Source organism: Kogia breviceps, chromosome 11 (assembly GCF_026419965.1).
Source record: "Kogia breviceps isolate mKogBre1 chromosome 11, mKogBre1 haplotype 1, whole genome shotgun sequence".
NCBI classification, from domain to species: domain Eukaryota; kingdom Metazoa; phylum Chordata; class Mammalia; order Artiodactyla; family Physeteridae; genus Kogia; species Kogia breviceps.
In genome coordinates this window covers 99,678,497-99,706,466 of record NC_081320.1, presented here as the reverse complement: position 1 = coordinate 99,706,466, position 27,970 = coordinate 99,678,497, and the positions used below count along the sequence as shown (strand labels likewise).

The 27,970-nt window shown below is 43.3% G+C and overlaps 1 long non-coding RNA gene across 3 annotated transcripts in view; it reads left to right on the top strand.

The window, feature by feature from the left end:
• LOC136792192 (uncharacterized) overlaps positions 1–27,361 on the top strand; it is an 84,517-nt gene extending 57,156 nt beyond the window's left edge. Inside the window, exons 5-8 of one of the 3 annotated variants that reach the window (XR_010835658.1) lie at positions 19,810–19,963; positions 25,183–25,354; positions 26,507–26,634; positions 27,285–27,361. This is a non-coding gene — a long non-coding RNA (uncharacterized lncRNA). Of the gene's footprint in view, positions 1–19,809; positions 20,989–25,182; positions 25,355–26,506; positions 26,635–27,284 lie in introns of those variants that run through there. The other 2 variants (XR_010835659.1, XR_010835657.1) reach the window with 2 other exon arrangements.
• The last annotated feature ends 609 nt before the right edge of the window (positions 27,362–27,970 follow it).

Sequence of the window (27,970 nt, the reverse complement as noted above, 5' to 3'; positions counted from 1 at the left end):
GTATGCTTAGTGCTCGTCAGATGCTGGTCAACCCAAGTGGTGTCTCAGTGGAAAGGCCTGGCCTGGAGAGATTGGCTTAGGTCTGTATGCTGGCACCTTTGTTCCAGATGCCGTGAGAAAATTCCACAGACTGGGTGGATTATAAACAACAGAAATTTATTTCTCACAATTGTGGTGGCATGAAGTCTAAGATCGAAGCACCTGCATGGTATCCTTCTGGTGAGGATCTTCTTCTTGGTACCCAGCTCACATCTTCTTTCTGTGTCCTCACATGGAGGAAGGGCTGAGGGAGCTCCCTGTATCCCATTTATAGGGGTGCTAATCCCATTCTTGAGGGCTCCACCCTTGTGACCTAATCACCTCTCAAAGGCCCCACTTTCTAATACCATCACATTGGGGGTTAAGGCTTCAATACATGAATTTTGGGAGGACACAAACATTCAGTTCAGAGCACACATCAAATGACATAATCTTTATATAACTCAACCTCTTTGTCATTAAAAAATGTGAATAACCATCATACCTACCTCACAGTTTTGTTTTGAGGATTCAATGAGTTCATATATGGAGGACACTTAGAATAACATCTGGCATAGATACTTAAATAGTATTAATATAAATACATATGAATATATTTCATTATTCTGAGGACTATATTAAAAATTATACTTCTCACTTCTTTAAGGTTTTAAAAAAATACTTAGGTAGATATAATGCAGACTTGAAATAACCAGAGCATAATTAAGTAATAAATATTGTTTAATTGCCTGTTCCTGCAATGGGCATTCTGAGATGGGAGAGGGAATCTGGAGCTGGCACAACCAGAGAAGTTTCCTAAACAGGGCCAGAATGAGCCCTCCCCCAAACACTAGGTGCCAGTGACAGCTGAGGGCTCTCTCTTAGGTCTTTTCTTTGTGGTAGCACCAGATGACAAAATAGAATTCAAACTCCAGTTCAACACACACACTCATGTTAATGCCAGTAAGCCACCACCCCTTGGTCCAGAATGGGGTACTGGTCCCAGAATATCTGAGAGGTGCTACAATGCCAGTTGTAGGTGGAGTCAGTGCACACTGGCAGAGGAAAACAGCTGGAGTGGGCAGAGAAGCTGGGCTGTGCTCTTCTGATGGGAAAGGGGCAGGGCTTTGGGCAGAGTGTCCCAGCTGGTTTAGCAGTGACTGTCTGTTTGGAGTCTGTGACCTTAACGCATGGCGCTGGCCCAGAGAGGCCTGGTGTGTTGCAAGAGCCTTTCCCTTTTCTCCCTTTCTCCACTCTTACCACCATACAGCACCTTTTTTAAATTGAAGCCTAAATTATTATTTATAAACATGAGTCAAATATCATGCCTACCTTGTGCAAAACACTCATTATATTCCCATTATACTTGGTATAGATAAGTGAGACTTCTCACCTCACCAGGGCCATTCCCTCCACCCCTACCTGAGCCAGGCTGCCTTCTGGCCTTGACTTTTATCCTTTTTCCTCGTTCTGATGGTGTTAGAGACACAACAAACTGAGTTTACTGTTGTTTCTTGGGCACCTTAAGATACCTTTGCTCTTACTGTTTCCATATATCTCTTCGCCCTTCATTTGGGGTCCATTCAGATACCGTCTCCTTGACCATTGATCTAGTCTTGCTACTCTTGTCACTCCTCCGCCCTTATTGCTGCTTCATTTTTCATCCTAGGATGTATTGCTTCCTGCTGTTGGGCAAAGGGGTTTGTCTATGCTGTGAACCACATCAACTCCATTGAAGATAAAGGTGTCGGCTATATTTTAGGACCTCAAAAACATTTCTTGAATGAATCAATGCATCTATGAATGAGTAAATGGAAAGTTAGAATCTGACATGAGTCAATGGGGAGCCATTATCAGGGTGGTGACTCCATGGACCTGGTGTTTGGGGGCATAAAATTAGACGGTGCTGAGCATTACGCTTGGTAAGATGAGGTCAGGGGCAGTAACCTGAGAGAATAGTGCACTCATTAGCTGGAGTTTGGAGAAATGGAAGTCTGAACCCTGTTAAGTATACTGGGCATATAAATAAATGGTCAAAAGAAGAAACGGCAACACTTGTTGGCATTCTGGATAAGGGGAACAAGGGCAGACATTGGTCGAAGTGGACCCCAAGTCCTCTCGTGACAGACTATCGAACTTCAAGGGAGTTGGTGCATCTGGAAGGAGAACTCAGGGAAATGACATGGCCAAACCTGGACACACTGAGTTTGAACTGTCAACGGAATGTCCAGCCAACAAGGGCTATTTGCCAGTTGACCTTTGAGCACGAGGATTCCAATCATCAGATAGGAAGGAGGTAGGTGGGTATCATAGGTATGACTCTCCCAGAAGAAGACCCTGGAAGAAGGATTAGATGAAAGTGATTTAGTAAGGAAGTGTGTGTGTGTGTGTGTGTATATATATATATATATATATATATATATATATATATATATGGCTCTAATACATATATACACATTAGAATATAGTATGTAGATTATATGGTGATACGAGAATCTTAGCTCCAGGAGTTTACTGAGCCCGTTCTAACAAATGTTAGTAAAAAACCTTCAGTGTTTATATTAGAATTTTGCTACCCCTCCTAATTATTATGACATATTTTTATATCCTCACTTTCCAGTCCCCCAAATGAAGTATCTACCTCTTCTTACAATCACCCATTGTTTTTAACTTAATCACTCAGACCTGGACCTCAGTGTTTGGAATGTACCAGGATTGCTTACTCCAAGTTCACAGATATCTCCCTATTGGTTTGGTCAAAGCTTTCTTTACTGAGCTACATAGATGATGAGCTTTACTGAATTCAACATTCTCAGTTCTCTTCAGCAGTTGATGATGTTTCTGACCTCTCGGTTTCCAGGTCATCCACATTTCCAGGTCCCTATTTAGGTCTTCTTCTCCCAAAACTTTCCTAATGGTGGGTTTGGGCCAGGGCCCTTGATCTTCTGTTTCACTTTTGCTGCACTTTTTCTCCTCACATTCAATCCTTTTGTCAAGAGCAGCTATTGCTTTAACTTTAACTACCCCCCAATTATGCAAAGCATCACCATTTTTACATCTTCATCATGATCATTTGTGCAGTTATATGAGGAATGGAATGTGTATTCCAGAAGTGATCTTATCCTATATATTACTCAGCATCAAAATAGCATTTCTGAGTAGGTTTTAGGTTCTTTGGTTATTCTTCTTCCCCTTTTAAAATAATCTTTAAAAATAATCTATTAGGGACATTTAGGGCTTAGCAGAGCCTAAGCTCTACCTCCTTATTCTGGAAACGCAAATTCCTCTCTGTGGCCACTACTGTACATTGTTCACTGTCCTCAGAATGGCAAGTGCCGAACACTGTCAGGAAGTTTCACTCCAGCCTGTGCTGTGAGTGGTGCCCTTCTGGACCTCATCAGAATCTTCATCGGTTTGGTGTGTCTCATTCCCTGCTGGTCCTGCTTCCTGGACATACCAATTTTTCTGGAGAGGATCTCTGATTTAGGATGGTTCAAACTTTTTTTTTTTTTTTTTGACCTTGTGACGTTGTGAAAGCAATATACATTTAGTAGAAAATGTACATCAAGTTTGAATTTTGATCTTTTCCCAGACTAATGCTATGCTGTAAGATACTCTCTTGTGATGCTGGGCAGTCACAGCCCCCCATCAGCCAGGTGATCCATCACAGGGGTAAGACACCTAGACACTTACAACTATCCTGTACCCAGACAACCATTCTGTTTCACAGTGTCAGTACCATAGTCAATCAATTACATGAGAGAGTCAACACTTTATTATAAAATAGGCTTTGTGTTAGATGATTTTACCCAACTGTGAGCTAATTTAAGTGTTCTGAGCATGTTTGAGACAGGCTACGCTAAGCTATGGTGTTAACTGTTTGTGATGCCAGTTCCCACATCTACCTGAAACCCATTGAAGTCACCCCAGGATGCCCCAGGGGAGTCCTGTAAACACTGGGGTAAGTGGGAAAGGTTGGTTCCATTGGCCTTGGTTCTTGGAGTTTGTTAATCATGATATGACCTGATACAGACATCTTTGCTCATTGTTCTTTCCAGCAAACTACCTACAAAGATATCCACTTGACTGTTATACCCCACATCTGAGCCTTAGCCATTAGACAAGACCCAAAACAAACTGGGATGTATGCAACCTGTTATAGATTGAATTGATCTATGTTCCCCCAGAAAGATTTGTGGAAGTCCCAACTCCCAGTATGTCTGAATGCAACTTACTTGAAGAGAGGGTCATTACAGATGTAATTAGTTAAGTTGAGGTCATGATGGAGTACAGTGGACCCTTAATCCAATATGACTGGTGTCCTTATAAAAAGAGAAGAAAGACACAAAGAGGAGAACACTATGTGAAGACAGACACATGGAAAGAAGATGGGCATGCAAACCAAGGGAGGCCAAGGATTGGTGCAAACACTAGAGCTGAAAGAGGCAAGGAAGGACTCTCCTTATAGGTTTCAGAGGGAAGATGGTGCTGCTGACACCCTGATTTTAGAATTCTCCTCTCCCAAACTGTAAAACAATAAATATCTGTTGTTTGAAGTCTCTCAGTCTGTGGCGTTTTGTTACGACAGCCAGGCCCACCACCAGCAGCCAGTAGAACCCTTTGGGTTACACTGACCCTAGATTTGCTTAAGACACCATCCTATGCTAAGCATGTGTTTGACATGAGGTTGGAAAAAGGCAGTGCTTCACCTTAGGCATCAAATACAAACACAGAAGAATATTTTTCGGTACTCTAGATAATGTGTCCTATGTGAAAATGCCTATTTCTAGTATTAGTTTAAGAGCTCAGATTAGCTAACTGCCCTTTCCTGCTAAAAGGAAGACCTATGGCATGATTTAATTAAGTCGATCTCTTGTAAATGGATGGTTTAGAAGAGAATGACTTTAGCAAGATATCCCTGTAGCATTTTTATCTCTCATTGATTCTGCTCTGGTAAGCACATGCAATTCAACATCAAGAAGAAGAATATGCTGAAGACACATCGTTTTATAATGCTGGAAAGCAGATGTATAGAGATTCTTGTAGACTTTGAATGCCAACCCAATTTTTTAAAGTGCTAACATTCTTCCAAGTTATTTGTTATTCTAGGGAACTTGGTCCATACAACAGTGAATACTTTATCATGTAAGTTAATATGATGTTAGAAAAATGCAATGTATTGATTATCCTCTGATCAAATACTGCATCTTATAGCAGTAGAACTCTTTATTCAGGCATTCCAGCTTGACTGGATGGGTTATTAGGCAAGGAATAAACAGGCTGATCCCATGAAAGCATTTATAGTGAGGGCGGTGCAGTTGTAAAATACAGGGTGCCATAAATTTTGTGCCCAGTAGCTCTTCAAACAGACACTCACGTTCTACACAGATGGCAGTGCATTTCAATTGCATAAGCAACCCCTTATCACCATCTCTCTCTTTTGTGTACATTACCATGGCAAGCAAAGCCCAAGGCTATTGGCAGAGCTGATAATTTTTTTTTTTTTTTAACATGATTGCCACTGCTTTGGGATTAGGTAAACGGCGAGGAACCAGAAGCAGGCCTTTCCAGCTTGAGAGCTTGTGCATTTGCCAAATGAGTGGTTTTGAAAATTGGCCTTCCTTTGCTGAAACATGTTTTTCTACACTCTAAGAAACTTCCGGCATGAAAGAGAAATGTTGTGTCAGGACACAGGAGGCAAACTGAACATTGTGCCTCCTATTTTTTCTTTATTTTTATTTTCTTTTGTGGAATGAAGACTGGCCAAATACTAACTACATTTGTATTTCACCACTCTTTTCGGTGGCTCCACCATAGGGGTCCCAGGAGACAATCTGGAGATGGTTGACTGAGTGAACCAGAGCTGTGGACACTTTTTGCAGGAGTATCCACTCAGCCTAAGAGAAGGGTAGGAATAACAGGTTGACCAGAAGTCCAGGTGAGCAGGGGAGCCTTCTGAAAGTATTTGAGACAGAGGTGTCCAGTGAACTCAAGGCAGAACAGACTTTATCAAAGGCACAGGGGATTGTTGCTCAAATGCCGTCCTTCCAATCTTGGGTTTCTTGGCAGAAGACACTGTCAACTAAGAGTCCGGTTGATATGTGGGAGCCAGAAAATAATAATCACAAAATCCCGGAGGTTTAAGTAGGGAGACACTCCTCCCCACCTTGCCGTCAGAGGCAAAAACTGATTGGAGTTGCAAGACTGGATGCAGAGAGAGGGCCGGTATGAGGGGGGTTGCTACAGAACCGGCATCCAGAGCCCACAAGTGGTAAAGGAGAGGCGGGCACACATTTCACCACCCGAAGGGTCTATGAAGTGGCCACAGAGCCCGTCCTCAGACCAGGATGCTTTGGACGAAAGTCTAGAGCTTCCTCCATGACACCAACTTGTCTTCTCTTTTTTTTCATCCGTGATTATTAATAGAGTCCAGAGATCTGAAATGTTTCAGCTCTAAAGGCTCTGAAATCGTTATCAACTTGTGTGCAGCCTGAGGGCTGGGGGTGATAGGGGACAATAAGGTCATGCTGTCTTGGCTCAGCATCCAGATCCCAGAAGTTTGAATGAGTTATGGGGTTTCATTCGGGAGCCAGGAGATTTTGCATATGGTTATTTATGAGTCATCCTACCGTGTGTGCTGCATGTTCCTCAGCTGTTCTTGGCCCAGAGGAGCAGAATCAATATGCCGCTGCAGATGCAGATGGGGCCGTCCCTGCAAGGGGCGAGTCTGACATGGGAGCAACACGAGGGGGAATACAGCACAGCTGGGTGTGGCCTCCCTGGGGAAGGCCCACCTGTTTGTTTGCCGTGGCTTTGTTGGCACCTGCTATTTAATGAGACTTGAGAAGGAAAAACCTGGATCATTTTCCTACTACCTGATGATGGAGTCTGGTATGGAGACAATTTAGAGGGGAAAACATGAAAATTCAGTAACTGAAATATCACCTAGTCTTAAAGGCAGAAGAGCACTGTGCTATTGGCTCACATGCCTGGGAAGGCCTATCCGCCTGGAGCTGCCCTCTCCTGCCTGTGGCCATCATCCCAAGCTGGCATCGCCCTATGTGAACGTGGACTTCTACACCTGCCCTGGTCCAGGTGCCCCATGAGGTCCATGACTCCAATATCCTCCATCTTCCCTTCAAGAGGTGGAGCTTCATACCCTTCCCCTTGAGTGTGGGCTAGACTGGTTTCTAACACGTAGGAAAGGAGGAAATGATATTGTCTGACTTTGAGGTGAGGTCATACAAGCCACAGCAGCCTCTTGAGTGCCCTTCTCTCCTCTCTGTCTCTCTCTGTCTCATCACTTGATTTGAGGGAATCTAGTTGCTTTGTGGGGAGGCTCACGTGCCCAGGAACTGATGTCTCCAGACTCCAGACACGTGAGGCAGCATCTTAGAAGCTCACAGTCAAGCCTCCAGAGGGTACTTAATCCGATCCGATGGCTGGACTGCAACCTTCCACAATACCACGAGCCAGAAGCACCCCGCTAAGCTGAACCCTCATTCCTGACCCTCAAACACGGCGTGTTGTGTTAAGCTGCCAGATATTAGGGTTATTTGTCACAAGGCCATATATAACAGATTAAGCCCGGACCCATCCTCTCACACCGCTTCCCTAGCCCTCTGGCTGGACTGCTTTTGCCTGGGTCATTAATGGGTCCAACCTGACCCATGAGTCCCTAAACCAGTATACAGGCTCCTGAACCAGAAGCCAGTGCTCTCTTTGACATCTAAGGCATCACCTCAGAAACCTTGACTGGGGCTTCCCTGGTGGCGCAGTGGTTGAGAATCCGCCTGCCGATGCAGGAGACACGGGTTCGTGCCCTGGTCCGGGAAGATCCCACATGCCGCGTAGCAACTAAGCCCGTGAGCCATGGCCGCTAGGCCTGCGCGTCCGGAGCCTGTGCTCCGCAACGGGAGAGGCCACAACAGTGAGAGGCCCGCATACCGCAAAAAAAAAAAAAAAAAAAAAGAAACCTTGACTGGACCTGTGCTATATTTGTTGCGCTTCCTGGAAAGCACTTCATCCCAGTTTCTGTCTAGGGGAAGTATGGGAACTGCAAGGGGTTTTGTGAGAAGGTGAATGGCCCTGAAGCTGAGCGCTCAGCTGCTGTTTCATTTGATGGCTGCACAATCTACAGCCCATTGTATCTTCCCATCTTCCTGCCGCGCTCACCATCAATCCCACAGTCAGCCAAGTCTAGTCAATTCTGCCTTCACTTTGTTTCCCACACTTTTCTCTCCATTTTAGCATCGGGACATGTTTAGTTTGTCTCAAGTCTCCCGACCGAGAAAGTTTTCATAGCGTTTACCTACCACGTCTCTTTCTTCTCTTCAGTTCCTCATGTACAGAGCTGATACTCACCTCCTGAAAATAACACCACTGATCATGTCACTTTCATGTACAAATATCTTAAATTTATCCCAAATTGCCTACAGATAAGGTCTAATATTTTATCTGAACTGGAGATTTGCTCTCCACATACACCCCAAGCTTCTCCATCTGTCTTGCGCTTCCACATGAAATTCCTCATTTCTGCCATCTTGTCCTGTCCAAATCTCCCCTTCGGGCCAGATATACCTTGTTTTAAGATGCTAAATTTTGTGATAACTTGTCACCTGGCTAGTAAGATAAATAAGACGTGTGTGCTTGTCTTTTGACACAGCTTCACTGTTCCTCTTTAAGTTTATATTAATGCAATTTCTGCATTATATATCACATATAATTATATATATATATATATTACACCCAATTGTTCTTGAGAAGTAATGAGCAACATAATTCTTTGTTTTCATATACCAGGCATATGACCATATAAATTTATTACATCTCAGTTTTCCCATTTGTAAAATTATGTTTTTGGATGGTGATTACTGATATCCTTGGTCCTTTCTAATTCTCACATATTTTAATTCTTTGTTCTTCTAATAGTGCCAAGTGCAAAGAAAACCAATAAAATATGTCAAGTTTTTCAATTCTAAAGAGTCAATTAGCTAGTGTTTATTGAGGGACTACTATGTGCTCAGAAGTTCACCAGGAGCAAAATGAATTTCAAAATTCCCTTATGTGTCATAGATCATTTTGTTAAAAGTACTGATTTTTAAAATTCCTCCATATGTCTTTCATTTCTATAGCTATTTTCATACTGATAATACTTTAAATAAAGTATTTATGGAAAAAAGAAAGCATTCATCCAAACCCAGCACATCTGTGTTACTTGTTAGTCGTTAGTGGTCGTTAAAGGATGGCTGGATATGGGAAATTTGAATAAGGTTATTAGGCAGAACTGACTTCAGGGCATGGGACCCGTGAGTCTCAGTTTAATGATCTGTTTTTGCTGATCTTGAAACTCTTAGTACTTTCTGAAGAAGAGACGCTAAGTGATGTGGGCTCCACATACCATACAGCCCCTCCTGCCCTCGAGGGATTCTGATGTGCTCCTCTGTCACTTTCCTGTTGACAGTCAATTAGTACAGAGGAGGTTCTAAGTTGACTTCCCAGAAGCAGACCCTAAGGTAAGGGTTTGTGTGCAAGCGCTTTATTAAGGAAGGCTGCCAAGGAGAAACAGGTAAAGGATTTGGGGAACCAGCACAGGAAAGAGGAAGAAGCCAAGCCAGAGTGTGATTTCAGGGAAGCCCCCGAGGGTGGCTGCAGGTTGGGAGGTGTGGGAGATAAGCTGTGCTCACAGTGTCTGGACCTGAGTGAGGCTGTTGAGCTTCCAGCTTTCAACCCCACACTCTTTGGGGCAAGAGTTGGCAGTGGGGAGGACCTCCCAAGAATTTCCAGCTCTCTGCACACGAAATCAAGGAGACTCCAGTAGCTGAGGGCTGTCCTCAGTGAACAGCTGCAGGTGCAGACCTTTGGAGACAGAAGCATCTTGAAGCTGGGAAAGGCAAATGGAACCAGTAGAAGGAGCCCCAGGGGATCTGAGTGGAACACTGACATCATTCACTATAATGAATGCTCTGAAACCAATAAGCTATCCTTGCTATTCCTGAGAACACTTAACTAAGATCTCAAGTGTAACATTCTGCCAAAGCTTCAAAAGCGAGCAAACATTCTGTGCTCCTTAACTTTATACTCTTTGCCAGTCGTTGTGCTTTACACTGTGAAGAATACATGGAAAGACAAGGCATGGATCAAGTTGTATTCAAAGGTAAAAAGTTAAAATTGTGGTAGAGTTATTCTTTTTTTTTTTTTTTTATGAGACGTTTACTGGGAACCACACACCAGCTCTAAGCATTGAGATTACCAGGGTGGTGCCATTTGGTCCTTGCTCTCAGAAATTGATAGTGTTGAATGAGGGCATCTGATTGACATGTGAACAAGTCAGCATGATAAGATCTTTTCGAGGCACACACGGGGCCCATTCTAATCAAAGAAGAGGATCCAAGTCTTCAGATGCATTTCGGTGTTAGACTAAATTTCTAAGAATAAATACAATGAAGAGGAGAAGGGAATTCCAGCCCAGGCAATGTATCAGCTGAAATACAAAGACTTCTGTTCATTCTTCCACAAACCTTATTGAGTAAGATTCTGGGGAAAAAATGGTGACTAAAGGAGAAAAACTGTTTACCCTCATGGAACTTACATTCTAGTGATGGGAAGCAGACATGCGTGCGAAGAAACTTCAAAATATGATATTCAGAAACAGAAATGTTTGCAAGGAGGGAGGCATGAAATAACATCATACATTCAAATATCTGCAAGTAGCTTAATGTGGCTATGAAGCTGGAGAGATAGGATTGTGAGAGAGTACATTACCAGTCATGGCAAGGAGCTTTACGTAGTTCTCCTGTGAGTGATGTGGAACTGACAGAGAGTTTTAAATACCAGAGTGAGGTGGTCGTGTTTATATTTTAGAAACATTATTCTTGTCCTTCATTGCTCTGGGCTTATTTTAATATGTGGTTGCCCAGTTAGTCTCGTTGGCTTCTTGCTTCTCTGTTAGTTTAAGAGTCTCAGTCATCTAACTCAAGGGAGCTTAGCCAGAAGAGTCTCTCTGTTAGTCAACTGAAACCGGGGAGATTGCTACTCTCCCAGTGGAGATTTGGTGAAGTCTGGAGACAATTTTGATTGTCAGGATCCGGAGATTGTTACTGGTACCTAGTGGGTGGAGGCCAGGGATGCTGTTACACACCTTCCACAGTGCCCAGGACAGCCCAGACAACCAAGAATTACCTGATCCAAAATGTCAGTAGTGTCCAAGTTGAGAACACCTGTTATAGATTGATTAAAGAGGAATTAAAATAATTTTCTCAAGACAAGAGAGTGTCTGGTGCCTGGAAAGGAGTCGAGGAGGTTTGGGGCAATCTCTGTGGGAAATGCATTGAGGATTGTTGGATGGCAACGGTTGTCAGTTATAGAATTGCTACACCAAGGGTGCCAAAATCTGATGTGTGTTTAAGCACTTTATTACTAAAAACAAAGTACCAGGTTTGCAGATTAAATACTCTCTTTTATAATATTCTCATTGATTTGGATTCAGCTATGTTGTTCTTTAGTGGGAAGGAAGGAGTGGAGTTAACTTTAATGGGACAGTCATTGGGCATCAGAGTGCAGCACCCACGTGGTATCATTTATTCTGTGACAACCATTGTTTTATGACATTAAAACACGGTCTCGTTTCCCACCCCAATTAGAAAGGTGTTTCTTCTCTATTATTCAAAATCAAATTTAACCGACAAATATTGAGTAATTACATGCACAAACCCTGGGATGATAAGTATGAATAAAACATTGAAATTTGAATCTATAAGGGAGACAGACATCTCTAAATCCCCGAATAACTGAGATAAGAGCTATTATGGATGTATGAAGGATATGTTAATTGGAGTGCTTTATGGGAGAGAGATTTCACGGAGATGAGAAGCTTTTATGGAAGGGGGAACAGAGTTGAAATATGAAACATATTTAGACTTCCAACAGGGTAGAAGCAGGGAAGAAAATATTCGAGGTAAAGGAAACACCCTAATCAGAGGCTTGAGGATGAAGGAATATAACCTTAACGCAGACTGAATTATCTGAGTTATCTAGGAGATACACCTGGAAGAATCCACACATGTTGGAATAGGCATAGGTGCCTGGCTCTTTCTTTAGTTTTAAAATTTATTCCTGTCAAATATCACAACTTTGTTAATGCTGTCATCGTGGTATTCTATAGCTTTCCACGTTCTTTGTAACTTGCAAAACGTTTGAGTTTCATTAGCTCATTGAACTTTACCACAAATGAATCAAATTTAGTGAAAGGTTACCATTTCTTCCGGTGGCAACAAGAGTGGAGTACAAACTCAGAAACACAGAAGGGACTCACAAGACATTAATCATCGTGTTTCTTGGCGCTGGTGCTTATCACACCAAGAAGTTTTGGCAAAAGCCCAGGAGGCAATGAATATGCAACATTTAACTTCTTTCTTTCAAATGACATGTAATCCTTTAGAGGTGTCATCTGACACTCAGTATAACAGACATCCCAGAAATCATGACTCTCTCTCTCTTTCTCTCTCTCTCTCTCTCTCTCTCTCTCTCTCTCTCTCTCTGCAGTCCCCAAATTTGAAGTCAAGTGGATCTGTTTACAGTTCTGTAAAAGTGTTCATATCTGATATCCTGGATATATTCAAAAATTCCAAAATAGTTTTTATTTAAACAGGGCAGCTCTTTTCCTGTCCTGGATAATTTTCTTGCTGTTTTATGACTTTGACATTCTTATTTGTGTTTTCTGGATTTGGTTGAAATTTGATGTTAATTGTTTTAAATGAATAATCTTAATGGGATATAGAATTTCTCTTCATTAATTACTAAACTACTAACTTTGTATTTGGATAATTATTTATACTAACAGCAATTAGAAGTTGAAAAGGCTAAATAAATCCTTTGAGAAGTCCACACCTGAGCCAAAGTAATTCAAATTCAAGGGATCTCCATGATTATATTTTGAAATAAACATAGAATATGTTACTTTTGGTCAGGACATGTCATAAACAACCAACGAGAGCATCACCAGGGGAGAAAATAGCAAGAAACATTTAGTATAAAAATAAACCAGGAGGGCAAAAGATGTTTCGTATCTCAAAACTTTCTTGTTAAAGGAGCTCTTGGTCTAAAAATAATATTTGTAGAGTGTTTTACAGTTTAAAAAGGACGTTCATTTCCTTTTTTCATGTGATTCTTTCAGTGTCCTCCGAGCCATCATCAGTCTTATTTTTCTGATGGAGAAACTTGGGATCATAGAAGTTAAATAATTTATTTTGTTGAATTACATTTTTCCTTAACATCTTTGAAACAAGGATTCATCTTGCAATTAATGCATTAGCAGTCATTGCTTAGTGTAATGGCAGTATTTTCTTTCATATCAGTGCTACATATATCAATACATCTTATAATTAATGACATCTTCAAGTCAGCAAAATATGGTGGATTCTCAAGTTCATGTGGCTTTAAAATCAACTCTGACTCCAAATTATATACACTTTCTATGAAACGGTTATCTCACTCACGGTCATCTGTGAAAAATAAATCAACCAACAGAAAAAGGTTTGAACATTGTAGATTTTGAGCTGCAATTATAATGTTTATATTCAAAATATACAAATACGATGTGCTGCACTTGTTTGTTTTTTTAATAATAAAATATATTGATGCATTCCTATCACTTTTCTTTATCTATATATTTTAAATTCAGTTTAATTACATAAACACTTACCGAGAGCATATTTTGTGCAGAACACATTGCTCTTCATTGCAGGGTCTATGTAGCTTCTTAAAATTCAAATTATGCCCTGATGGGGAATAATTTTTCCTACTGTGTATGAGATTTGTGTTCAGAACTGTTACACACTTTACCTCATTTAATCCCCTTTTTGTCGATGAGTAGATTGAGGCTTATAAAATGATGCTTTTCCCATGATATCAGAAGTAAAAATCGTTGAACTGAAATGAAAACCAAATCGTCTAGCTCTCCAAACTTATTTTCTTCCATTATTTCATGTAAATAGGTAGCTCTTATATAAAGTATGAAACGAGATGATACACCATTACTTTGGTGTTTTGTAAAGAGTGAGTTTTGTATTCTATGGAGAAAGCTAGTATAAATAATCTCTCCTCTAATCAAACAGGCATTCCTTTATTTTGTGAGAATGCAAGCCTCCTGCTGGGGATGTTTCTCATGAGACCTTCTCATCTCACAAATGGAGTTTGAAATCAATAAAATGTCCAGAGTGTTGATAAAGGCGAAGAGAGAAGGTCCAGCAATTGTATTTGTTAATAATAACACCAGATAACTAGAAACTTTAAATTTGCTTGTGAGTTCTCTTCATTTCATAAAAATACTTCTATCCAAAGAGAAGGAAAAAAAGGGATATTTCTTCAGCTCTAACCCGAGCTGGGCACCATTGTGTTTCACATCACCTTTAATTCCCACGACGACACTGCTAGTTATTATTACCCTTATTTTGTAAGTGTAAATATCCACAGATATGTTGCAACGTTAAATGTCCTGCCCAGGATCATGTAACAGTGTTTCATTCCAGAACACACGACCTTTTGCCTACATCATATTGACAGGAAGGATTATTTCTGGGTTTGGGGAGCCCACCATATACATATACTGACCAATAAATGAACCATTGGAGTCTAAAGACTGCCATCCTACTGCCTGGGATACCGACGCAGTTACACCACTGGAGCTTCTGTCTGAGTTCTAATAGAGTGAAACTAAATGGATCTGTATTAATACCAATCATACATTTAATTGATCATTATTAATCTTAGAAACTGTTTACCACTCTCAATTGGCTTCATAATACTCCATTGTTAATTACCATGGTCGTTGCAATTGGTCTTACATCATAAAATACTGTTTTTCAGATGAGAGAGAGGAAACGTAGAATCGACATGAACTACTCAGGGTTACACGGATATTAAGGGATACATTGCACATGTTTAGATCTCAAATTTTGAGCTCTTTCTCAACATTACTTTGAATGTCAAAATTTGAAAATGTATCTTTGGGGGGCCTAGGCATGGACAGGTGATGGACTTACTTCCTTTGTATATGTAAAAGGTTGAAGATAATTCAGTCAGAGATGTTGGCATTTTGAAAGCCAAAGAGTGATGGCTACATCTATGTTTTCTATACAGACTATACAAGCCAAGCCCTGGGGGGTGATGTCAGAGAAAGAGTTAGTGTAAGTGAAATGGATGTTGGTAAAAGTTCTCAAAGATGGAGATGCTGTGGTCAGAGAGAAGGAGACGGTCTCGGCATCACAAAGCCAGTCCTTCACAGAAGGAGTGAGGTGCTGTGCTTGGCTGTCTCTGTGCCCTTGGCCTCCCTGTAAAGAAAGGAGGGACAACGTGTCACTAAGAACTTAAGCATTAACCGTTCTTGAGTTGTGGCACCCCCATTTAATAGCTCTGTGACCTCGGATAGCTAACCTCTCTTCTCTGTGCTTCCGTTTCCTCTCAGTAAGTCATGGAGATCATACTTTCACCGTCTCAGATTTGTCATGAGAACGTATAAGTACTTGGAACCATCCCAGACAGACTCAGGCCGGAAGTGTTAGGGACTACTGTTCCATCTGCCATAGCCTGGAGTTCCTATCTGTAGAATGGGAATTGATGTGACATTTTGACAAGGCCTTAGTAAGAATCACCTGAGAAATAATGTGTAAGAGTATCACAGGCCCTTGATAACGTCTCTTGCCTGTAAGGTCTCTACAGATTTATAAAAGTGATTAAAAAAAAGAAAAGAGCCAGTGGGAGAGTCCTCTCAATGAACAAGTACCAGATGCCTTTCACACATCAGGAACTGTTTTGTACAAGAGACATTAAGACAAATAAGACACGGATTCTGATCCTCAGGGGCTTACAAGAGAGTAAGGAATGCAGTCGTACAAAGAAACACTTCTCAAATGCTGGCATCGTTTTTCTGGAGGCCTGAAGAGAAGGGGGGACATGTACTGGAAACCTGCAAGCTTTCCATTTTCATGATGGACTCCTTTTAACACAAGGGGGGATTAGCATCCACTTATTGAGTTTTGCACGAGGGTGGTATGGTGCAGAGGGGGGCATCGCACTGGAGACAGGGTGGCCTTGTCTTAGCTTTGGCTTCTGTGTAAATCGGGGATGTTGCTCATTTCTTTATATTTCAAACTACTCATCTGTCTATGGCTGGGTGCTCACTGGCTGCAACCACCTCCAGCGCTGCAGGCATTCAGAAGACAGAGGGAGGCCTTTGAGGAGTTGGCTATTTTGCTGGCGAGAACAGACTTACACACAAGAACCCATTCGTGGACAGGATCAAGCAACACGTCATCTGCTATTGGACAGTGTGGGTCAGGGTCACTTTCCGGAGGAGGACAGAGTCAAGAGCCCAAATCTGCAACAGAATTATTCCAGGTTTCCAGGAAGGTGGTTCTAAGGAATTCTGCACTAGGGACTAACCTGAACCTTGAGCTTCTGATTCAAAGATTAAAAATAATCTCCCCTCCTCTCAACAATTAATAGATTTGATCTATCCCACCGGCATGGGTTTGGACACTTCCTAAAGTAAATTAGAATTATAGGAGTAGGAATTTTGAGATACGAATTTTTTAATTCTCTTAGTAGCCTGAACATTCTTTAAAGACAGAGCATGTTCTGATTATCTCTGTTGCTCCACCATAGTAAGTTAATGTGAACTCATGGCATGTGCTTATTAATGGTTGTAACAAATGTATAAAATACAGCAGAAATGGAGTGATTCGTGAGGGCGGGGCAAGCTCTGGAATGTCCCTCAGCAGGAGTTCTAACTGACAGAAATACAATCCTGATGGCCAAAGCCATGAATAAATGGCTCTGGATTTCAGCCAAGTGACCCATACCCAACTAGGTGAACAGGGTGACGCCCATGCCAGGGACCCCAGGAGGGAGGTGAGCTCCCGGCCTAGCCTTCCTCCACCTGCCCTGTTTACAGGCTTTCCTCTGGATTTAGCTCCACTGTGCTTGACCCTGGAAACGAAGATGCCTTCTTTGTCATCATTGTGGGTCATCTGTATCCCTCTAAGTGAGTCCAAGAGGGGGAAACAGACACTAGCAGGAGGCAGGCGGCAGAAGGGAGGAGCAGGGTTACGGGCAGGAAGTGAGAATGCCTCCTGCGCCCTGGATTCCTCCCCATCCCTCCAGGACCACTCCCTCTCCATTTCTCCTCCTCTGCAGGCAGGACTCCTGCGCCCTCTGGACTCCAGGAGGGCTTCCCTCACTGGAGCGTGAAGGAAGAGAAGGGGGTCTCGGTTCTATCCTTGCGGGGTCACCGTCCCCAAGTGAAGGTAGCCATAGATACTTTCTTCTCTCCTTGCTGCATGGAACCCCATCATCTTTGTCTCCTGGCAGCCTCTGGTAGCTCTTCCTTCCTCTCACCCTGGTCCTTAGAGGAGGGAGGGAGTAATAGCTCAGCTGATAGCAGCCTCCACCCAAAGACCTGTCATTAGTGCTTCTGTTAATAAAACTTTCTAAATTCTCCTCTTTGGGGTATGTTTCCCTTTGGAACCCTAACTGATATGGATCCATAGATCAGAACTTAATTTCCCAGCACTACTTCTTCCTCCTCTTCTTCTCTATAAGCTGCAAGGTATTTTCTTTACTCTGTGACCTTAACAAGATGTTTAGCCTGCATAAAGCTTCAATTTCCTCTTCTCCGAAATTCAATTAATAACTTGGTTTGTTCTAGGCATCAGACGAGATAATGCATGGAATATGCAGGTATGGCGCCTGGAAAATAGTAGATATCGTATATATTTCAGCTTTTTAAGAAGGTGCAATCTTAAAGCACCTCATTCTTTGCACTCTAGTAGTAACTGAAAATACCCTTCCTTTTGTGCCCTGAGTGGGGTTTGGTAGCGAAACAGTAAAAGTCGAAGATCAGGGGAAGTTGGTTTTCTAAAAAAAAAAATTTAAAACAAACCACTTAAGAATCCCTCCATGTGAGGAATATAAGCCTCTCAAACATCACTCCCCCCTCCCCTTCTAACCCCACGGATCCTGGAAACAACAGAAGAATAGTTCTCTTTGAAGTTTCCTCTCAACTGAACCATTCAGGGAGGTTTTATGGAGATCATATAGCTCTAGAAAGAACTTGATCAAATATGACAACAGGCCCACAGATAACATCATTGTCAGTTTACTGAATTGAGTTATCTGAAAAATATGGGATTTAATTAGAATATTTTCTGTTCTCTATATAAATGTGAGTAGAGAAGGGTGAATGCCAGCCGACCCAGAACAAAGAGGCCGTGCTCTGAGCAGAGCCGCCGGCCTCTCAGCCTTCTGAAGGCCAAGTAATTAGACATTGTTAGGACGGTCACAGCTGAGGCAGAGAAGAAAAAGGCAGGAGAGTCTCAAAAATGTGAATTATCTTCTTACCTGAAAAGAACACAGAAATCCCCCCCTCCTGTGTTTCTCTGAAAGGCAGGGCTGTGCTGTAAAATGACCCCCAAATTATTCAGAATGAAGTGAAAGACAATTGTGGTTTTGCAAACATGAGGTCTAGTAGGCTTCTGCATGAGCAATGAAGTATAGAGGACGCTCATTTGGAAAGAACTACTTATAGGAAAGCCCTCTTCTCCTTTCTGCCTTCGGTCTTTGTGAGTGGAGAGCAGAGGCTGGACTTGACGATGCACATTTCCAGTACTTAGCCCACAGCCAGCGATGCAGCAGCGGGCCTGTCGATTGTAATGAACGATGAGTGAAAACTCTTCTCATTTGTTTTTTTTAATTTTTTCTGAGCTAGAGTCAGAATGGTGGATTTTCTTTATTTCTCCAAAAGTTTACTGCCGGCGTTGGTCCGTGGGCGAGGACCTGAATATTTTGATGGAACACTGAAATTAGGCTCTTAGAGCCTTCAATCAATAGCTATTCCATTTCATTTTCTGGCGGATTTAAAATCCTTGTTCTTGCTAAGGAGATAAAATAACAGTATCTTGTGGCGGGCGGCAGCGGGGAGTGTGAGAGCATTCAAAAGCGTGCCTTGTCACGCGTAACCGTCCCCAGGACCCAGACGCAGCACCATCTTCTCACGCTTTGTCCCTCCATCTGCTTTGCGGATCTGTGTCTGGGACAAACTCTTAGGGCCGCAGTCCTCAAGCTCTTCCCATTCGTAGCGGCACCTGCCATGGAGGTGTGGGGTTTTCCTAGATGAGCATCTTTTTCCTAGGCAAGCACATTTTGGTGGCATAAACCGGCATTAGACCCGAGAAAGGCCACTCTATTCATCATTAGCAAGAGGGCCTTTGGGTTTTAATTACAGGTCTGGTTTTCTTTATATTCCACACTATTTGGTAGGCATTTGGTCTTTCCCTTTTTGTTAAGCTAAGGGCTTTTTCTGCCTCTCACATTCATCAGACACTTCTTCTTCTAAACAAATCCCAAAACCACTCTTCCTGCAAAGGCTCTTCCAAGCAAGGCACTGGCATCCTCGCGGCAGGTATGCAGGTTACAGCGTCCCACCCGAGGGGGGAGGAGCAGACGGTGTGCAGCGGTGTCATGCTGTTTCATGCTCATCATCCTGTTTTTCTTTTTTTTTTTTTGCCGTATGCGGGCCTCTCACTGTCGTGGCCTCTCCCGTTGCGGAGCACAGGCTCCAGACGCGCAGGCCCAGCGGCCATGGCTCACGGGCTTAGTCGCTCCACGGCACGTGGGATCCTCCCGGACCGGGGCACGAACCCACGTCCCCCGCATCGGCAGGCGGACTCTCAACCACTGCGCCACCAGGGAAGCCCATCCTGTTCTTCTGACAGAGTTTTTGCTTCCACTTTGCAGTTGTTTCTCCAGACCTTAATGGGGAAAAGCCACCACGAGAGGAACGTGAAGGACAGCTTCACCAAGAAGGCACCGAGAGGCGGAAGAGCTGGAACCTTCTGTGTTGTTGACAGCTGTCGTGTCCAGTGTGTGGTTTAACATACTCATGACAAAGGTGATTGTTCCAGGGTTGTCTGTAAACAGTCCCTTTCTCTTACGTGAAAAGAATCCCGAGAACGGATTCCATTTCTTAAAGCATCAGTTAGATTTTGTTGAAAAGGAGAGAGGGGTGTGGATGCTCTGAGTGAGTGAGGGTTGCAGGGGGCATTGTGTTAGGTGTTCCCTGGCATGTGGTGAGAGTCACAGCCGACTGCGGCCAGCGTGCCCACCCGGTGGGGAAGCCGGGGACCACTGCGGGACACACGCCCTACCGAGTACTGGATCCAACCTTCAGCTTCCCTTTAAGATCACCTGTTCTCCTTCAGATTCCTGTGCCCGCAGGGAATCTCCTGTGTACTCACCTAAGGTTGTTGTGTATCTGTTATTTGTGAAAGGGTGCTTTGTTTTTTTTTTTTCATAGCTGCACTTTTCCACACTGGTACTAGAAACCACAAAACTAGATATTGAAAAGAACAAACAAATAGCTGAAGCGAATACAACCCTTTCCAAAATAATTAAAGACATAGATGACATTCACCAGAGCTGTTGTCCTTAGTTGCTTATGTCTCTGAGTACAAACATCTCCACGTGGTAAGGCTTCCTCTTTCTCAAGACTCCTCAGCGATGCCAGGTGACACAGTGTCCTTCTCAGGTCTAAACGTGTGGACACCAGTGGACCTGCTGCTCAGAGCTTCCACCAGGCAGGCATTCTTTGCTTCCACGTCTAAGGTTGCAAACATCACACAGCAGGTCACCCCACCCTTCCATGAGTCAAGCCACATTGGAGAAAGGGAAGAGAAATGAGGTTACAGAGGATTTCATGGGCAAAGCGGAGAGATCCTGCTGCCTTGTGAAGAGGAGTATCATTCAGTGGAGTGGCTGGGGGTACCCGGCTGAAGTCCCAGCTCCATCGTGAAGCTTCTTGGGACTGTGGATATACTGTGTACCATATCCAGCTCATGCTTTCTCTTATGTGAAATAAATAGTTCTCAAACTCTCCAGAAACATTTGGAGAAACGTTCAAATTTACAGAAATGTTGCAAGAATAAAAAAGGAATATAAAGAACACTTATATACTCTTTACCTACATTTATTTATTTTGAATACCACATTTGTGTGCTCTCTCGCTCTCGCTCTCTCTCTCTCTCTCTCTCTCTCTCTCTCTCTCTCTCTCTCTCTCTCTCTATATATATATATATATATATATATATATATATATATATATACATCTACACACATATGATTGTTTTCTGAGATTGTTTTCTTTGGTGTGTATTTCATACATACATATGGCACAGTTATAAGCTGTAGTAAAATTAATATTGATATAACACTTTCATCTAACCTATCATTTTATTGCAGTTTTTGTCAATTGACCTAATTATTTTTATATATATATTTTTCTTAGCAGTACAGCATCCAGTCTAGAATCTCATATTACATTTGCTTATTTTGTCTCTTTAATCTCTTTTAGTTCTGGGTCATTTCTATAGTCTTTCCTTGTCTTTTATGACATGGACATTTTTGGAGAATAGAGCACCTTTCAACTTTAACACTGCATTCCTGAGTTGGGGTTTGCCTGGTGTTGCTCCATGACGACATCCAGCTTATCTTCTGGCCATAACACAGTGTAGGTGATGCTGAGTCCTCCTCAGGGCACTCAGTCTGGAAGCCCACCATATCCATATCCGTGTCCTTGATCTCCAGGTCAAGGGATTTTCCAGTTGCTCTGGCAGTGCAGTTTATAATTTTATTTTGCAGCCAATAATCCATGCAAACAAATACTGCTCTGTTCTTCATCAAAATGTCCCCCTTGGGCTTCCCTGGTGGTGCAGTGGTTGAGAGTCCGCCTGCCGATGCAGGGGACACAGGTTCGCGCCCCGGTCCGGGAGGATCCCACATGCCGCGGAGCGGCTGGGCCCGTGAGCCATGGCCGCTGAGCCTGCGCGTCCGGAGCCTGTGCTCCGCATCGGGAGAGGCCACAACAGTGAAAGGCCCGTGTACCACACAAAAAAAAAAAAAAAAAAAAAAAAAGTCCCCCTTGATTTAGAATCAGTTGATAATTTTTTTCATGAATCAGTATTTACTATGATGTTTGAGAAATGATGGATTTTCCAACTACTGCATTCTTTTCACACTTACGAGCTGGCACTGAAAGTTCTACTAGAAGCAGTTGCCTGCTCTCAGCCCCCAGTTTCTTATGTATTATTGGCGTGAACTCTGGACTCATGACTATTAGTGTTTAATTATTTTGATGCCCCCCAAGCTGGGGCCAGCTTCTCTTTTACATCTTGCCTTTGTTTTGAGCACTTCACTACTTTCTGGTATAAAACGATGTTCCAGGCTCAGAATGTACCTATTCTACACTTGCCTTGTAATCACCATGACATGAAAATTTTTTGAAAGCATCAGCTCCATTGTTTTTCCTGGAACTCAGTTAGCAAAACAGCCTGCATTATGTGAGACTGAAGATCTTTAGATAGAAGACCATGTTTGTAGGGTTTGGCTCATTTCTAGCTTTAGGAAAATTCAATTATGTAATGTTTTGATGACTATGTTTTTTTTAAATCCATTAAGAACAGGATAAAGTGCTTTAAATTTCCAAAGTTCCTATCTGTGACATTGCATAAAATATAAGGAAATAACAAAAAAAGACTCTATCCCCAAGATTTGAAGTCTACGATACTTCAAAATTAGATACAATGCCTTGAAGTTAAATTCAAGCAAACACTTTGTCTCTGCAAGTCTGAGGGTGGGCAGACCCAGGCTGGAGGAGAGGACCTCCCTGGACAGGACAGAGCATCCAGCCAGCGGGCAGCTTCATGCGTGTTTGACACCGGTCTTGCGCTTGCCTGAGTGTAGGATTCAAAGGCATCTGGAAAACCACTAGAGCTTAGATAGAAGCTTAGACAGAAGAGTTTAGCTCTTCATAATCTTGAGGCTTCTCTCTTGGTAAAACCAACAGATATTTTACGTAGACTTTACCGCAAAGGAAAGGGAAATGCCATGTGCCGTGCGACTCGTGCTCTGAAGCGGTGCAGTGGTTGGAGATGCCGGCATCTTTGAAGCTTAGCCCACGGAGGCTGCAGAGATTTTCCCGTCGTTAAGGCACATGTTTGCGCCACTGGGACGCCGCCGTCTGATGTGTGCCTCTTGCCCCAGGAGAGGCTCTTTTCATTGCTTGCGTTGGGCTCTGCATGTTGTGGCACGAGGCGGAGGACGTGTGCCTGTATAAATTACGCATATGGATGAGCTCTCGCTCATGTGGGGTCCGGAGGGTCCTCGACGCACGGCTGTCTGCCTTTTGGGGGGGGCGGGCGGAGGGCAAGGGGGAGGGGATGGAGGGGAGGTTGGGATCTAGAGGTTTCTGTGGATGGTAATACCTAAAATGAGGATAGATGTGGAAGCAGAGGAGCTCTTGGGAAAAGTAACTATCTTACAAGACTAGGAGTCTGGCCTCAGTCTTTTTCTTTTTTTTTTTTTTTTTCTTTTGCCTTTTCTCTCCATTCTCTCTCTCTGTTCCTGACCCCCAACCTCTCCCCTCCCCCAGGAGCCCCTCCCCGTGGGGAATTGCACCTACTTGGGGAGAGAGAAGATGGCAGGCTATTGATCTCCTTTCCTAAACCATGTATTTCACAGGGTGCTTGCCAATTTCATTCAGGAAGCTTTAAAGTCACGTTCTGGTGGATGCCAGGGAAGAGAGAAGTCAGACAGTGAACCGGCTGCTGCAGAGGTCAGCCCATGACGGATCGCCTTACATGTGACTTACGCGCTGACTTTCTCTCCGGAGACAGAACTGGGGTTTAAAATCCAGCGCGGGAGGGAGGCAATAAGTAATGTGTATAATGATATGAGTTCAAACACATCTCTGACGAATGAGGAAACAGAAGACAACGGTTGACTACAACTTCGACCTCCAGCTTTCCATAAAAGCAGTCCAAAATGTCTATAATAACCAAACGTAACTACAGCTACTTCCCAGGCTTGATGGGATGTGTCTCCTGACAGAGATAAGACAGGGGAAGGTACAAGTTATTTAAGATGACTCATCCTTCTAGAAGGTGAAATCTGAAGTGTGCGTCAGGGAAGGTGTCATTCCACAAGGCAAAGTGGGTCTCTCTCGCCCCAACTAAAACGGGCAGAGAAGAAGTATCACCACGATGACCTGTGTGTCCCCTATTACAAGACCCTAAAGGGCTTGTATATTAAATAACAAAACTGCTTTCCTCAATGGCCAAAGAGTCACGGTGAATATCACATAGTACAATACAAGCTGTGCTCATATGTTGCAAAGGAAAGGAAAGGTAGAATATGAACCCAAACACTTCACATTCAACTGTCGCAAAAGCAAACAAACAAAAAACCACTAGTGAGGATAACGAAGCAGATGATTTGAAAAGAAAGGAAGGATTTCTTTACTAGGAGAAAACAGCTTTTCTAAGAGTGCCTAGAGGGCTTCCCTGGTGGCGCAGCGGTTGAGAGTCCGCCTGCCGATGCAGGAGACACGGGTTCGTGCCCCGGTCCGGGAAGATCCCACATGCCGCGGAGCGGCTGGGCCCGTGAGCCATGGCCGCTGAGCCTGCGCGTCCGGAGCCTGTGCTCCGCAACGGGAGAGGCCACAACAGTGAGAGGCCCGCGTACCGCAAAAAAAAAGAGCGCCTAGAAAACTAGCACTTGTTTCTGTGGATGAGGAACTACTCTAGAAAGTGGAGGAAATGTAAGTGTGGGCGCTGCTCACGTGTGGGTGTGCACACATGTCTGCCGGGCCTTGACCCCACAAGCCATTCAGAGCACTCTTTCGTCTTGTGCATAAGCTGAGAAAACACAGGGAAAGGAAGGGTTTGGATTTGGGTCTGATTGTAAAACCATTCTATCAATGTTTTGATTAATGAATGTCCGTCCACAGGATGGTAGAGATCTAGCCCTGTGGCACGGGCCCTATCCCTTGTTTTGTCCTGTTCAAACTTTTTATTGGTGAAGTTGACAATGTGTGTTTCGGGTCTTTTTTATAGGGGAAAAAAAAAGCATACATTTTCTGATGTCTTGAAAGCTTATCATTGTCATATGATAAATCTTATATACCCTCAAAGTTGGCATTTCTTGTTTTCCTTGACTGCGGGGTTGGCTGTCAGCTCTGGTGCCGAATCGCGGTGACGTGCTGACCTCCTCGCCACCAGGAGGCCCCTCTCTGTCTGCTCCATTTGCCTGAACGCTGTTCTTTTTATCCTTCCTCAGATATTTAGCCGGCATTCCTAAGCTCTCCTACACAATGGTAGAAGATCAACCCTTAGGACTTGAAGCTTGTAACATGGTGTGGTTCCAGCCCCGGCAGGAAAGCGCTCCTGCAGGAAAGCCATTCAGCTGCGTTCAAGGCTCCAGTGAGACCCCCAGGGCCCGGGTGTCTAAGGTGACCCTGGGCTGGGGGTGGGGAGCAGCCCTCCCGCCCTGCAAGCCCCTCGCCTGTTGCCCCCCTTTCTCCAGTCGGTGCCTCCCCTCCCCTCCTGTGGGCGGGGACCACACGCCCCAGCCCCTGCCCTCTGCCTCGTCTGCTGGGGCCTGGCCCCGACTCTTAGCTCCCCCCCTTGCCTCCCGCTCGCATTTCTCAGCCACTCCTCTCCCGGAGCCATCATGTGGCTTCTGAGTCATCGAGATCACCCCCTTCAGGGACTAACTTTCAGCCAGTGGGGCTCCAGCTTCTTACGGAGGCAGGAAAGACGATGTCCTCCCTCTGACCTTCCTAAGCCGGGGCAGTGGTTCAGCTGGCCTTTGAGAAAGCAAGCACTTAGCATCCAGGTCGTTGTTACACGTCTTGGTTTTTGACAGCTCCATCACATCCAAGTTTACACACACACACACACACACACACACATTTTTACAGACAAATCCATCTGTCCAGGTTATAAGAGGGAAAATCGTGCAGTAGCTAAATCCACACATTTTAGAGCCAGAATTTGGATATTTGAATCCTTCGTCTCATCCCCTTGCCACTTGTATATCCGTTGAGCAAGCTATTTAACATTTCCCTGCCTCAGTTTCACCATCTGTAAAATGGGGATGGCAGTGGTATTCTTCTCATGGCTTTGTTACTGAGTTTACATTGATTGGGTTCATGTGATACACTTAGAACATTAACTAGCACATCACGAACGCTGAATATACATCAACTTTTAGATTTACAATGCTATCCTCAACATGTCCGTGAAAAGAGAATAAACTTAGTAATTACTAGGGCTACAAATACTTTGCTAATCTTAGTTGAGTATTGACTATGTTTCAGGTACTTTGCTAAGCACTTGATATGGATTAAATTATACAAGTTTAATGATACCTCTGTAATCAGGAAAACTAGGAAGCTTTTTTGAACAATTTTCTCATCTACGAAATGGGCAAAAAATGTCTTTTTGAAATTGTTATAACCATTTAAGTGAGGTTAGGTAAAATGTAGGCTAAAGTATTTACCATGTGGCGACTGCAGTTATAGTTGTAATGGTTGTTAGTACTGTCCTTGTTATTATTAGTATTAATCACAGCAACTTATTTTTTTTTAATGGCCGAAAAGAGATTGTGCTAATCCACAGACCCCACCTGCCAGCGGATCTCCTGCCCTCGAGGTCTGGGGGAACGTTTGTTCCTTCCCTCCTGACTAAAAGCACATTTAGTCAGCCTATGGGTGAAACAATAACAAAGGTAAGAGAACTTAGCCTTTCTTTTAAAACGACACCCTTATTTCAATATGTGGGATGTTTTATTTTTCCAAACCTGGATAGTCTTACATTTTTTGATTACATTAATTGAAGAAATTAAGTTCCTTTTTTTCTCCCTCCCATTAATAATAGGGAGGGAGAAGAAAGGGGAAGAAAAAGTATAAAATAATGTCCTGCAATCCTAGCTAGTCCCAGATGTTTTAAAATTGCTTCTCCACTGAGGCAGCTGTGACACAGATGAGTGTTTCCTCAGCTCTAGGGAACCTTTTTCTATAAACGACTCCACTTTAAGAGTAGCCCCTGGTTCTTTTGTTGTTGTCACTTATTTATTTATTTCTTCCAGGACCGATATAAGGGTCTCCAATTAGTTGCAGGTGCAAATATTATGCATGCAATTAATTGTCCTCAAATGGTTAATTATGGGCCGAATTGGCTAATTCAGGGTGCAATTAACTACTTGCCACTTATTTGGAGAATGCCCGTAGACAATTGTGTCTGCAATTAATTTACAAGAGCCATTACAGTGAAAACCTTGAACTATAAATCCACGAATAGAGTGGGAGAATTTTTTTCGAAGCAGGACTTCACTCTGGGTTAATTGCATTGACTCTTTCTTTTGGCTTTTCTATGCAGGTTGACTGTAAATGGGGTTTTCTACGAGTTGCAGTTGCCGACGTGATTGGACCAGAGATGCCCCAGAGGATAACGCTATTTGTTGATTTGTCTCTGTACCTTTTCTGACAATGCAGTGCCAGAGCATTCGCAGAGATGGGCATCCTCACATCTTCCCCGATATGTTCAATATCTTCACTCAATAACCGATTTTTACAGCTACTTTTTTACATATTTATCAACAGAGATCAACAGTTAAACAGTTCCTGTCAGCAATCATTTAGGTATAGTTTTTAAATTTGTTATGTTCTTCCTGTAGGCCCACCTTTGAGCTAAATACTATGATTACGTCATCCTATTTAATCCTCACAACCATCCTATGTATTAGGCATTATTATTTTCCCCATTTTGCTTATAAACTCAGAAGAGGTTTGGTGACTTGCAGGTAAATGGTGGAGCTAAGGTTAAACCGCGCCTGTGCGACTCCAAGCCCTGGATCTTGGTAGCTCTGTGACGTTGGGGTTTCAGACCCCAAAGGGTGCTTAGATGCCACGCCCTCCAACTTCTTGCCTGGACACACGGGGGAACCAAGGTCACACAGCTAGTTGTATACAAGCCGAGCTCAGAAACCAAGTTTCCAGCCACCCAGACCAATGTTGTCCTGACTACAGCAGATTGCGAAGTGCAGATTCCATGGAGAGAGCTCT